Source organism: Geotrypetes seraphini, chromosome 7 (genome assembly GCF_902459505.1).
Source record: "Geotrypetes seraphini chromosome 7, aGeoSer1.1, whole genome shotgun sequence".
Taxonomy (NCBI): domain Eukaryota; kingdom Metazoa; phylum Chordata; class Amphibia; order Gymnophiona; family Dermophiidae; genus Geotrypetes; species Geotrypetes seraphini.
Window position 1 is genome coordinate 11,496,953 of NC_047090.1, and position 13,981 is coordinate 11,510,933.

Below are 13,981 nucleotides of genomic sequence, written 5' to 3' on the forward strand. Positions count from 1 at the left end.
ATTTTGTGGATTTGTTTCCCCTGTTTTTTGTGCAAAACACGTCAAAAACACGCAACGAATCACAAGAAATACAAATTACATAGAAAGTAGGAGGAAAACGACACATCAACCCAAAAGGTTTTTTTTTAAATGTGGAAAAAAGAAGTTTTGACTTTTGCGTATTCAGCAATTGAAAAAGAAGGAAGAGCTTAGCAAAGGGTAACTGTCAAAAGTCACAAGAGTCAGACCCAGAGTGCTAAAAGTAAAAGTTAGCCTTCTTATCCATCTTAAGCTTTATAGACTTTTCATCCAGGAACTTATCCATCTTAAGCTTTATAGACTTTTCATCCAGGAACTTATCCATCTTAAGCTTTATAGACTTTTCATCCAGGAACTTATCCATCTTAAGCTTTATAGACTTTTCATCCAGGAACTTATCCATCTTAAGCTTTATAGACTTTTCATCCAGGAACTTGTGCAAACCTTTTCTAACCCCAGATGCTTTGCTTTCCTCAGGATTCCAGGCTATAACATATTTCACTCTCTTCCACTAGAAAGAGAGCGCTTTCGCTATTTGGGATTTAGATAAGAGCATAAGAATTGCCCTACTGGGACAGACCAAAGGTCCATCAAGCCTAGTATCCTCTTTCCAACAGTGGTCAACCCAGGTCCAAAGTACCCAGCTAGATCCCAAGTAGTAAAACAGATTTTATGCTGCTTCTCCTAGGAATAAGCAGTGGGTTTCCCCAAGCCATCTCAATAATGGCCTATGGACATCTCTTTTAGGAAATGATCCAAACCTTTTTTAAACCCTGCTAAGCTAACTGATTTCACAACATTCTCCAGCAATGAATTCTACCTCTTGCATTGATTAGGAAAACTGCTCGTCGCTGTAAATATATTAAGACCTGGATGTTTGAGAAACGGGTTATGTCTAGTTTAGGACTGACAATATGTATACACAGGGGATAAATACATTTAGAGAAAAAAAAAAAAAAAAAAAAAAGGCCAAAAAATATACTATAAAGTCTAATGGGATTGGAAAAAGAAAAGAAAGTACATCAGACGTTCAAAACATGCATGCTTAGAAAATAAATGCCTATGAGGTCATCTGGAGAAAACAAAAAAAGATGGACATCTGCTGAGCAGAACTCCTGCACATGGCAATACAACTTATAGAGACTTCTCAGCACCCTGGAATTGCGAGTTCAATTTCTACTGCAGCTCCCTGTGTTATTTAACTCGTCATTGTCCCGGGTACAAATTAAGTACGTGTCTAAAAAATATGTAAAGCGCTTTGATTGTAACCACACAGAAAAAGCAGTAAGAGGAGTCCTTTACCCTTTACAATCAAGCTATTGTGACATCATTGATTAGGTTGGCTCTTATTGGTGGAATGAGGCATTATGACATCACAATCTCAGCTTTGGTTACCAGAGAGGAAACTCTTCACACTAAGGGGGGAAGTTACCTACATAGGCCACTGGGAGTGGAGGCGTGGCCTAGTGGTTAGAGCAGCTGATGTGTTCAATGACCCCAGGCAAGTCACTTAACACTTCAAGTACCTTTCGAAAATTATGTAAACTGCTTTGATTGTGACCACACAGAGAAAGCAGTCCCATCCCCCCTTTCCAGAACTCTCTAAACGGCTCTTCAGTGACATCATCCACTTGTGACTCACTCATCTTGCTTGTCCTTGAAGAAGTGATAAAAACTTCCAGTATTTAGCAGATTTCAGCCCAGGAAGGAAACCTTTTTCTGCAAAAAAAAGTTTCAAAAAACAAAAGATCGAGACCCGAAGTTGGACGAAAAAAAGGGCTCAGAAGAAAGGGGGTAAAGCCCCTCTTTGAGCCGGTGGCAGATGTCAGGGAGTGTGTGAGCTACAGCCTCAGCACCCTGAGGTTGTGGGTTCAAATCCCATGCTACTCCTGGGCAAGTCACTTAATCCCCCCCCCCCCCCCCATTGCCCCAGGTACATTAGACAGACAGGGAAAAATGCTGAAGTTAGGCTATAAATGCTAAAAATAAATCAATCATCCTAAAGGAAAGGTGAGCAATGAAAACCAGGACCGGGATTGAAGGAAGAACCCCCAAAAGGGTGGCGTACAAATTAAATACGTTGCCTATTCATTGCACCTTCTGTGCAGTGTATTCAAGAGAGCCACACACTGCTGGCTGAAAAGGGGAACCTTCAATCCTTAGAACTTGCAGCTAGGAGCCATGAAAGGCTCCGGAAGAGGTGCCAGAACGACAGGCGACAGGGCGAGCCTTACCTGGAGCTGCCTCTCTGCGGGTAACGCGCACATTCCTCCCCCAGCGCGGCTAGTCGCTCAGACCTCTCAGCATAGGAATCCTGCCCGGGAAGGAAATGGAGGAGATAAGGCCAAATGACCTTTAGAGGAAGAGAAAAGGGAGGGATTGGGCACAGATCCTCCCAGGCTTCTTTCCTTTTGCTCTTCAGTATGTAAATATTGACTTTACCGCTCCAGGCTCTGGACACAGCAGGGCATTGCAATTGCATTCAAGCAGGCGAGGTTGGAGCTTGCAAAGCGCAAGACCCCACTGGGGAACAGGCAGAGCTTGGCATGCAAAAGTCGGAGAGCAGAACAAAAAGAGCTTCTGGCAGAGCAAGGTTGTGTTAATAGGCACAGAAGAGGCAGGAGCAGAGCAAGTGCGCCCTCTACAGCACAGGCAAGAGCACTGCGAGTGTTCCCTCTGCAGGACAGGCACAGTAGAGGCAGGAGCAGAGCAAGTGCGCCCTCTACAGCACAGGCAAGAGCGTTGCCAGGTTGTGTTTACACACTCTGTTCCCTCTGCAGGACAGGCACAGTAGAGGCAGGAGCAGAGCAAGTGCGCCCTCTACAGCACAGGCAAGAGCGTTGCCAGGTTGTGTTTACACACTCTGTTCCCTCTGCAGGACAGGCACAGTAGAGGCAGGAGCAGAGCAAGTGCGCCCTCTACAGCACAGGCAAGAGCGTTGGCAGGTTGTGTTTACACACCCTGTTCCCTCTGCAGGACAGGCACAGTAGAGGCAGGAGAAGAGCAAGTGCGCCCTCTACAGCACAGGCAAGAGCACTGCGAGTGTTCCCTCTGCAGGACAGGCACAGTAGAGGCAGGAGCAGAGCAAGTGCGCCCTCTACAGCACAGGCAAGAGCGTTGCCAGGTTGTGTTTACACACCCTGTTCCCTCTGCAGGACAGGCACAGTAGAGGCAGGAGCAGAGCAAGTGCGCCCTCTACAGCGCAGGCAAGAGCGTTGCAAGGTTGTGTTTACACACCCTGTTCCCTCTGCAGGACAGGCACAGTAGAGGCAGGAGCAGAGCAAGTGCGCCCTCTACAGCACAGGCAAGAGCGTTGGCAGGTTGTGTTTACACACCCTGTTCCCTCTGCAGGACAGGCACAGTAGAGGCAGGAGCAGAGCAAGTGCGCCCTCTACAGCACAGGCAAGAGCGTTGCCAGGTTGTGTTTACACACCCTGTTCCCTCTGCAGGACAGGCACAGTAGAGGCAGGAGCAGAGCAAGTGCGTCCTCTACAGCACAGGCAAGAGCGTTGCCAGGTTGTGTTTACACACCCTGTTCCCTCTGCAGGACAGGCACAGTAGAGGCAGGAGCAGAGCAAGTGCGCCCTCTACAGCACAGGCAAGAGCATTGCCAGGTTGTGTTTACACACCCTGTTCCCTCTGCAGGACAGGCACAGTAGAGCAGGAGCAGAGCAAGTGCGCCCTCTACAGCACAGGCAAGAGCGTTGCCAGGTTGTGTTTACACACCCTGTTCCCTCTGCAGGACAGGCACAGTAGAGGCAGGAGCAGAGCAAGTGCGCCCTCTACAGCACAGGCAAGAGCGTTGCCAGGTTGTGTTTACACACCCTGTTCCCTCTGCAGGACAGGCACAGTAGAGGCAGGAGCAGAGCAAGTGCGCCCTCTACAGCACAGGCAAGAGCGTTGCCAGGTTGTGTTTACACACCCTGTTCCCTCTGCAGGACAGGCACAGTAGAGGCAGGAGCAGAGCAAGTGCGCCCTCTACAGCACAGGCAAGAGCGTTGCCAGGTTGTGTTTACACACTCTGTTCCCTCTGCAGGACAGGCACAGTAGAGGCAGGAGCAGAGCAAGTGCGCCCTCTACCGCACAGGCAAGAGCGTTGGCAGGTTGTGTTTACACACCCTGTTCCCTTTGCAGGACAGGCACAGTAGAGGCAGGAGCAGAGCAAGTGCGCCCTCTACAGCACAGGCAAGAGCGTTGCCAGGTTGTGTTTACACACTCTGTTCCCTCTGCAGGACAGGCACAGTAGAGGCAGGAGCAGAGCAAGTGCGCCCTCTACAGCACAGGCAAGAGCGTTGGCAGGTTGTGTTTACACACTCTGTTCCCTCTGCAGGACAGGCACAGTAGAGGCAGGAGCAGAGCAAGTGCGCCCTCTACAGCACAGGCAAGAGCGTTGGCAGGTTGTGTTTACACACCCTGTTCCCTCTGCAGGACAGGCACAGTAGAGGCAGGAGCAGAGCAAGTGCGCCCTCTACAGCACAGGCAAGAGCATTGCCAGGTTGTGTTTACACACTCTGTTCCCTCTGCAGGACAGGCACAGTAGAGGCAGGAGCAGAGCAAGTGCGCCCTCTACAGCACAGGCAAGAGCGTTGCCAGGTTGTGTTTACACACTCTGTTCTCTCTGCAGGACAGGCACAGTAGAGGCAGGAGCAGAGCAAATGCGCCCTCTACAGCACAGGCAAGAGCGTTGGCAGGTTGTGTTTACACACCCTGTTCCCTCTGCAGGACAGGCACAGTAGAGGCAAGAGCAGAGCAAGTGTGCCCTCTACAGCACAGGCAAGAGCGTTGCCAGGTTGTGTTTACACACTCTGTTCCCTGTGCAGGACAGGCACAGTAGAGGCAGGAGCAGAGCAAGTGCGCCCTCTACAGCACAGGCAAGAGCGTTGGCAGGTTGTGTTTACACACCCTGTTCCCTCTGCAGGACAGGCACAGTAGAGGCAGGAGCAGAGCAAGTGCGCCCTCTACAGCACAGGCAAGAGCATTGCCAGGTTGTGTTTACACACCCTGTTCCCTCTGCAGGACAGGCACAGTAGAGGCAGGAGCAGAGCAAGTGCGCCCTCTACAGCACAGGCAAGAGCGTTGCCAGGTTGTGTTTACACACCCTGTTCCCTCTGCAGGACAGGCACAGTAGAGGCAGGAGCAGAGCAAGTGCGCCCTCTACAGCACAGGCAAGAGCGTTGGCAGGTTGTGTTTACACACCCTGTTCCCTCTGCAGGACAGGCACAGTAGAGGCAGGAGCAGAGCAAGTGCGCCCTCTACAGCACAGGCAAGAGCATTGCCAGGTTGTGTTTACACACTCTGTTCCCTCTGCAGGACAGGCACAGTAGAGGCAGGAGCAGAGCAAGTGCGCCCTCTACAGCACAGGCAAGAGCGTTGGCAGGTTGTGTTTACACACTCTGTTCCCTCTGCAGGACAGGCACAGTAGAGGCAGGAGCAGAGCAAGTGCGCCCTCTACAGCACAGGCAAGAGCGTTGGCAGGTTGTGTTTACACACCCTGTTCCCTCTGCAGGACAGGCACAGTAGAGGCAGGAGCAGAGCAAGTGCGCCCTCTACAGCACAGGCAAGAGCGTTGCCAGGTTGTGTTTACACACTCTGTTCCCTCTGCAGGACAGGCACAGTAGAGGCAGGAGCAGAGCAAGTGCGCCCTCTACAGCACAGGCAAGAGCGTTGGCAGGTTGTGTTTACCCACTCTGTTCCCTCTGCAGGACAGGCACAGTAGAGGCAGGAGCAGAGCAAGTGCGCCCTCTACAGTACAGGCAAGAGCATTGCCAGGTTGTCATGCTCCCTCTGCAGGATAGGTATTGTAGAGGAATTTCCAAACTGTGAGTTGCAACCCCAAATGAAGTCACAACTTGAGCAGGATGTCCATAAAATGTCATCAGCCACAGATATTTGTTAAGAGCTGTGATAAGCCTACTTCATTCACACCCCCACCCCCACCCCCCCCAGGTACAATGCAGAGAAGTACTCAGGCTTCTGAAATACAGTCATCACTGCACCAATAGCCTACATGAAGACCCTGCATTCATGGACTAGTCTCCTCTGGGCCTACTGGTTCATCTGGAGAATCGTGCCAGGGTTAACCACACCCGGAATGGCCTTAGGCACTGCATGATTAAGGTGACCATTTATTTTTGTCCTCAAAACGGGACATCTACTAATTTTCAGTCCTGCTCCCCAATCCCAACCTAGCCCCAGCCCCGCCCCTAATTTCTTCCATTCATTTTTCATGTACAATACACACAATTCATAAGAGTAACCATAAAATTAAAAAATACACAAAGCACTCTGTATGCAAAGAAAATGTTAATTATTCGGTTTCAAAGAGGTCAAGACAGATGACTTTAAAATATGCAATGTCACCTCAATAACAACTACAGAAAAATAGACAAATATAGTGCAAAATATAGATAGCAGATATAAATTCTGAAAACTAAATTGAAAATAAAATAATTTTTCCTACCGTTTTGTTGTCTGGTGAGTCTCTGGTTGCACTTCCTTCTGACTGTGCCCCCGTTCTTTCTGTCTTTTTTTATCTTTCCCTGCCCCCTTCTTTCTTTCTTTCTCTCTCCCTGCCCCCCTTTCTTTCTTTCAAACCACAAATCTATCCCCTGTTGCATCTTTGAAGAACGTTAAGCCCAGAGCAGGGCTGCCATTGGCATTCAGGGCCATCTTTCCACAGGCTGTGGCTGTAGCGGTAGATCTCGTCGGGCACAGCCTGCAAAGAGCAGTGCCGCTTGTCCACTGACTCCACATGCCAGTTGCAGCGCCAGAGGGGGATGCACTTGAGTATGGTGAGGGCTGCCGCCGCCGAAGCCCAGGCCGCCCACATCCAACACGCAGACAGAGGGGGGGCCCTCCTCACATCATGGCCTAAGCTGGTTCCTCCTCACACCATGGCCTAAGTCCCCGGGACGAACACGAGGCCAGGGCCATAGGGAGGGGAGGGGCGGTCCTGTCAGGGGGGGGACTGAGGAGAGCACGCGATCCGAGGTCCCCATGGCGCTCAGTGTTCTCCGTGCATTCTCTCTCGGCTTTCACAGCCAGCCACTTGCGCCAGCAGGGAGAAATCCCAGGTTCCTTTTGGCACCCCTGCACGTTGTCCCCAAGCACAGCTTCAGGACGCCGAAATGTCCCGTTTTCAGAAAGAGAACAACTAGGCTCTAGTCGCTCTCTTTCTGAAAACGGGACATTTCGGGGTCCCGAAGCTGTGCTTGGGGACAACGGGACAAGGTACCTAAAAACAGGACGGTCCCATTCAAAATGGGACATATGGTCACGTTATGCATGATGCCTGGGAGAACAGTGCGTCTCCATTTCTTAATGGCGTTTTCTTTGGTTTTTAATCAGCACATTTACTGTGCCGATTGAACCAATTAAAACAATTAAAGCTAGGCAGCATTAGGGCATCTAACCCCGCCTAACTTACGGTGCTGTTATTAGAATCTGACCCTAGTTTAGGAAGGACATCTGTTTCTTACCTCTTTTCTGCCATCCTAACCCTGACCACGAGGCCTTTGAGGGATTAGAACCCTTCTACTAAACCAGCTGGGATCAAGGAGAGTGAGAATTAATGAGTCCCAGGCTTTGAGAGGTGCAAACTGCTTCTGTAGGCTCAGGACTCAAGGTCAGAGTGCCCAGTCTAGCAGGGCGGAAGGAGCTAGACCTACAGGGGGGGTGGTAGTGCATTTATTGCTGGGGCAGAAGTCTTTATTTGGATAAGCCACTTTCTATATGGTTTGAGAAGGAGAAGGAGGAGGGAGGAAGGCGTTGGCGTGTGAGACTATCTTGAAGGCCACAAGAGAGAATTCCTGGATGCGAGATGGGAGGACAGAAGATTTTGGATTGACTGGCATGTCGGAGGAGCGAGTTCCTAACTCTGGAACAGAAGCAAAGAAAGAAAATTTAGTCTTAAAGCGGAGGCTGTTGAGGTGAGAAGAAGCCCAGAAGATAAGAAGCATGTTTTCTCTATCACCACTGGTCTTGGAGACTGTGTTAAGGGTGTTACCAATGGCTTCCTACACTAAAGCCCAACTTGGTAGCTTAACACAGAGCAGTCTGCAGTGATACACATTGACAGAGCTGGCCCAGGACTTAAGGATGAGCGATTGATAGTTGGAACCCAGGAGAGAGAATTATGGATGAGAGGGTTTACAGCAAGAACAGAAAAATCTGGTGCAACAAAAAAGAGTAGATTGTGTGTGAAAATGCTGAAATGGTCACTTGTCTGTGATGTTTTAATGGCGGAAAATGTCTTTACTGAAAGGCACAATAAGATGTCGGGTCTCATTCACTGGAAACTTTGTAAACACTACAGCATCATTATTGGAAATGCACTGGATCATGACCCTAAGAGAATCATGGAGAATGAAGAGGTTATGATCAGCTGGGACATCCCCATTCCAACAGATAAAACGTTGAATGCCAGGAAATTGAAAAACACCAGAATGGTGCCAGCCTAAGCTGAAATCAGTCAACGTTGCAGAGTTTAAAAAAAGGTTTGGATAATTTCCTAAAAGAGAAGTCCATAGGCCATTAATGGGATGGATTTGGGAAAATCCACTGCTTATACCTAGGATAAGCAGCATAAAATCTGTTTTACTACTTGAGATCTAGCTAGATAGTTAGGACCTGGGTTGGCCACTGTTGGAAGCAGGATGCTGGGCTTGATGGACATTTGTTTTGTCCCAGTATGGCAGCTGTTATGTTCTTATGTATAGGACAATCAAGCCATTGTGACATCACTGATGAGATTGGCTCTAAGGCATAGAAACATAGAATATGACGGCAGAACAGGTCCATCAGCCCAACAAGTCTGCCCACCCAAGAACCCGCCCCCTTAAGCACTTCCTCGAAGTGAACCCACATGTTTATCCCATCTTTTCTTAAAATCGAGCACGTTGCTGGCCTCAACTACCTGAAATGGAAGATCATTCCAATGATCAACCACCCTTTCAGTGAAGAAATACTTCCTATTATCACCATGAAATCTCCCATCCTTGATTTTTAATGGATGCCCTCTTGTTACCGTAGGTCCTGTAAGGAAAAAGATGTCTTCTTCCACCTCAATACAGCCAGTAACATATTTGAAAGTCTCTATCATGTCTCCCCTCTCTCTCCGTTCCTCGAGAGAGTATAGCTGCAACTTACCTAGACGTTCTTCATAGGAGAGATCCTTGAGCCCTGAGACCATCCTAGTGGCCATTCGCTGAACCGACTCTATTCTTAGTTTATCCTTTTGATAATGTGGCCTCCAAAACTGAACACAATATTCCAGATGAGGTCTCACCATGGACCTGTACAACGGCATCACAACTTCAGGCTTTCAGCTGACAAAACTTCTTCGGATGCAACTCAGCATTTGTCTAGCCTTGGATTAAGCTTTCTCCACCTGATTGGCAGTCTTCATATCTTCACTAATGATTACTCCTAGGTCCCGTTCTGCCGCAGTTCTTGTTAAGGTCTCACCATTTAGGGTGTAAGTTTTGCATGGGTTTCCACTGCCAAGGTGCATAATCTTACACTTTTTGGCATTAAAACTCCAGTTGCTAAATTGTGGACCATTGTTCCAGTAAAAGTAGGTTCTGCGTCATAGCGTCAGGCACTGTGCCTTTGCCCACTATGCTGCACAGTTTAGCGTCATCGGCAAATAATGCAGTTTTACCTTGAAGTCCCTGAGTCAGGTCCCATACAAAGATATTAAATAGGATGGGACCCAAGACCGAGCCCTGCGGCACTCCAGTGATCACTTCCGACGTTTCGGAGGGAGTACCATTTACCACCACCCTTTGTAGTCTGCCACTGAGCCAGTCTTTAACCCATGCAGTCAATGTTTCTCCTAGTCCCAACAAACTCATCTTGTGTGGGACACTATCAAAAGCCTTACTGAAGTCCAAATACACGATATCCAGGGACTCTCCCTTATCTAGTTTTTTTCGTTACCCAGTCAAAGAAGCTGATTAGATTGGATCGGCAGGACCTTCCCTTTGTAAATCCATGCTGGTGGGAATCCCTCAGCCTCTCATCGTTCAGAATCATATCTAATTTGTGTTTAATCAACGTTTCCATAAGTTTACACACTATTGATGTGAGACTTACCGGTCTGTAATTTGCAGTTTCTGATCTGCATCCCTTTTTGTGGAGTGGAATGATGTCAGCTGTTTTCCAGTCCAATGGGACTTTTCCCGTGCTTAGGGAAAGATTGAAGAGTGCAGCTAACGGCTCCATCAGGACATCTCTTAGTTCCTTGAGCACTCTGGGGTGCAGTTTATCCGGTCCCATGGCTTTGTTCACATTAAGCCTTGTTAGTTCTTGGTAGACGCTGCTGGCAGTAAATTCAAAATTCCGGAACGGGTCTTCTGAGCTCTCCCTTGTCTGCAGCTGTGGACCAGATCCCAGCTCCTCACAGGTAAAGACTGAGCAGAAGTATTCATTTAGTAGTTCGGCTTTATCGGAGTCCGATTCTACATAGTTACCGTCAGGTTTCCTTAGGCGCACTATCCCGTCTGTGTCCCTTTTTCTGTCACTAACATACCTGAAAAAGGATTTATCCCCCTTTTTAATATTCTTAGCTAAATTTTCTTCCATCCGGAGTTTGGCATTTCTGACTGCTGTTTTAACAGTTCTAGATTTCACCAGATAGGCTTCTTTAGCTTCCAGTCGTTGTGATTGTTTGTAAGATGCAAATGTTCTTTTCTTCTGTTTTACGAGATTCGAGATCTCCGTGGAGAACCACTGGGGTTTATTATTTCTCCGTCGTTTACTCACGGTTTTTATATAGAGGTTGGTTGCTTCCTGTAGGGTTGATTTTAGAGCTGACCACAGTACCTCCACACTATCTGTCGTGTCCTAGTTTTGCAGTGCCTCAGAGACAAAATCTCCCATGCCCTTAAAGTTAAGAACCTTTGTTGATGTGTTTGACCTAGTGAATCCCTTCCTGAGGTGAAACCACACCATGTTGTGGTCACTGGAAGCCAGCGCATCGGCTACCGAAACTTCCGTGACACTATCTCCATTGGTGAGTATCAGGTCCAGAATCGCCCGATCCCTGGCGGGCTCCAATACAAACTGTTTGAGTCATGCTCCCCGCATGGAGGTTAGTAGCCTTCTGCTGTCGCTGGTCGTAGCGGAAAGTTTGTTCCAGTCTGCACCAGGCATATTGAAGTCCCCTAACAGCACAGTGTCTCCACGCAGAGTGATGGACTCGATGTCTTCGATTAATTCTTTGTCTATGTCGTCCTGTTGTCTTGGAGGTCTGTATACAACACCAAGGTACAGGCATTTGTCATTTCCCCTGGCAAGGTTCACCCAGAGGGATTCCCCGGTATACTTGACATCTGTGATCCTGGTAACTTTGATGTCCTCCTTGATGTATAGTGCTACCCCCTCCTCCGGTTTTGCCTTCTCTGTCTCGACAAAGCAAGTTATACCCTGGTATAGCCATATCCCATCCATGGGAATCCAAGAACCAGGTTTCAGATATTGCCACCACATCTAGGTCGGCATTCCTCATTTCCGTCTCCAATTCCAGAATTTTATTGCTTAAACTGTGGGCATTAACGTACATAGCCCTCCATACTCCATGTTTGCCCGGTCTGCATGGAGATTTTCCCGTTTGAGTCAGTTTGCCCCCTACAGTGCTGTCTGCAACGTGAGTACTTACCTCAGATTAAAAAATGGAGTGGTTACTTACCCCACCAGAAAGGTTACTTACCACAGCAGGATGGGAATGGGTACCCTCCCCCAACTCACCTAGTTTAAAGCTCTTCGGAGCAGGTGAGCCAGCCGTCGTCCAAAGATGTTCTTCCCTCTTCTGGTTAGATGGAGCCCGTATGATCCCTGTAGTCCTTAAAGTGCCTCTCCATGGTCCAGGAATCTGAAGTTCATCTCTCTGCACCATCTGCGTAGCCACTCGTTGGTCCTCTGGATACGATCTTCCCTGGCTCTTCCCATACCTCTCACTGGAAGGATGGAGGAGAAGACCACCTGTGCTCCCATCCGCTTCATCTTCTCACCCAGGGCTCCAAAGTCTTCAGGTATCTTCTCTGGGGTGTTTCTGGCGGTGTCGTTTTTGTCCTGACGTGGATGAGAAGCATCGGGTAGTGGTCTTGGGGCCTGATCAGTCTTCTTAAGCAGGTGGTGACATCCCGGATCCTGGCTCCTGGCAGACAACAAACCTTCAAAAAGATATAAAAAGAATGGAGTCAGTCCAGAGGAAGGCTACTAAAATGGTGCGTGGTCTTCGTCATAAGGCGTATGGGGACAGACTTAAAGATCTCAATTTATATACTTTGGAGGAAAGGCGGGGAGATATGATAGAGACGTTTAAATACCTACGTAATGTAAATGCACGAGTCGTCTCTTTCATTTGAAAGGAAACTTAGCAATGAGAGGGCGTAGGATGAAGTCAAGAGGTGATAGGCTCCGGAGTAATCTGAGGAAATACTTTTTTTACGGAAAGGGTGGTAGATGCGTGAAACAATCTCCTGGAAGAGGTGGTGGAAATAGAGACTGTGTCTGAATTCAAGAGGGCCTGGGATAGACACTTGGGATCTCTCGGAGAGAGGAAGAGATAATGGTTACGGCGGATGGGCAGACTAGATGGGCCATTTGGCCTTTACCTGCCATCATGTTTCTAATGTAGAAGCCAGGATAGATCCCTGCAGAACCCCACAGGCAACAGAATAGACTGGAGATAAAGAATCCACCTTCTCCTCTGTTGCTTTGGGCCTGGCAGCCTCAAAGTTCAAATCAGCATGCAGAGTCTGAGGAAGAGGAAGACACAACCTTTGTACAGTCACTTTCCTCTATCTCTTGTCATGAGAAGTCGGGGGGGGGGGGGGGGGGGGAGGGGTCTTGAAGAGATGAGAGAGAGAGACCTTAAGAATTGCCCTACTGGAACAGACGGAAGGTCATCAAGCCCAGTGTCCTGTTTCCAATAGTAGCCAACCCAGGTCCCAAGTACCTGGCAGAAACCCAAAGAGTAGCAACATACGGGTAGAGCTTTGGATTCTTACCCAGAAATAGCTAAGAAGAAAAAATTTAAAAAATTGAAATTGAATCAGGTTGGGCAGACTGGATGGACCATTCGGGTCTTTATCTGCCGTCATCTACTATGCCGTCATCTACTTTGAGATCCAGAATTTTGTTTCCCATACTTCGAGCATTAGTATATACTACTGTACAATTCTGGAGGCCACATTACCAAAAAGATGTGCTGAGAGTTGAGTCGGTTCAATGAATGGCCACTAGGATGGTCTCGGGACTCAAAGACCTCCCGTATGAGGAAAGGCTGAATAAATTGCAGCTATACTCACTCGAGGAACGTAGAGAGAGAGGAGACATGATAGAGACGTTTAAATATATCACGGGCCGTACTGAGGTGGAGGATGATATCTTCTTTCTTAAAGGTCCCTCGGCCACAAGAGGGCATCCGCTGAAAATCAGGGGTGGGAAATTTCATGGCGACACCAGGAAGTTCTTCTTCACCGAAAGGGTGGTCGATCGTTGGAATGAATTTTCACTTCAGGTGATTCAGGCCAGCAGCATGCCAGATTTTAAAAGGAAATGGGATACACATGTGGGATCTCTAGGGGGGTAAATTCAAGGTGGTGGGGTCGTTACTATTCTAGAGCTGAGATTGTGATGTCATAATGCCTCATTCCACCAATGCCTAAGAGCCATCCTCAGCAGTGATGTCACAATGGCTCGATTGTCCTATACTTGGCTCACATAAGAATTGCTGTACTGGAACAGACCGAAAGCCAATCAAGCCCAGGATCCTGTTTCCAACGGTGGCCAACCCAGGTCCCAAGTCCCTAGCTAGATCCCAAATAGTAAAACAGATTTTATGCTGCTTATCCTAGGAATAAGCAGTGGATTTCCCTAAACCATCTCAATAATGGCCTATGGACTTCTCTTTAAGGAAATTATCCAAACCTTTTTTAAACCCCGCTAGGCTAACTGA

The 13,981-nt window shown here is 48.3% G+C and overlaps 1 protein-coding gene across 3 annotated transcripts in view; it reads right to left on the minus strand.

The window, feature by feature from the left end:
- The window catches only part of EPS8 (epidermal growth factor receptor pathway substrate 8), a 127,233-nt gene that overhangs the window by 97,007 nt on the left and 16,245 nt on the right, over nt 1–13,981 (minus strand). The window contains exon 1 of one of the 3 annotated variants that reach the window (XM_033952128.1): nt 2,253–2,648. The exons of the other annotated variants lie outside the window; for them this stretch is intronic. The gene's annotated coding sequence lies outside the window, so the exon portion shown is untranslated. Of the gene's footprint in view, nt 1–2,252; nt 2,649–13,981 lie in introns of those variants that run through there. 3 annotated transcript variants of the gene reach the window in all.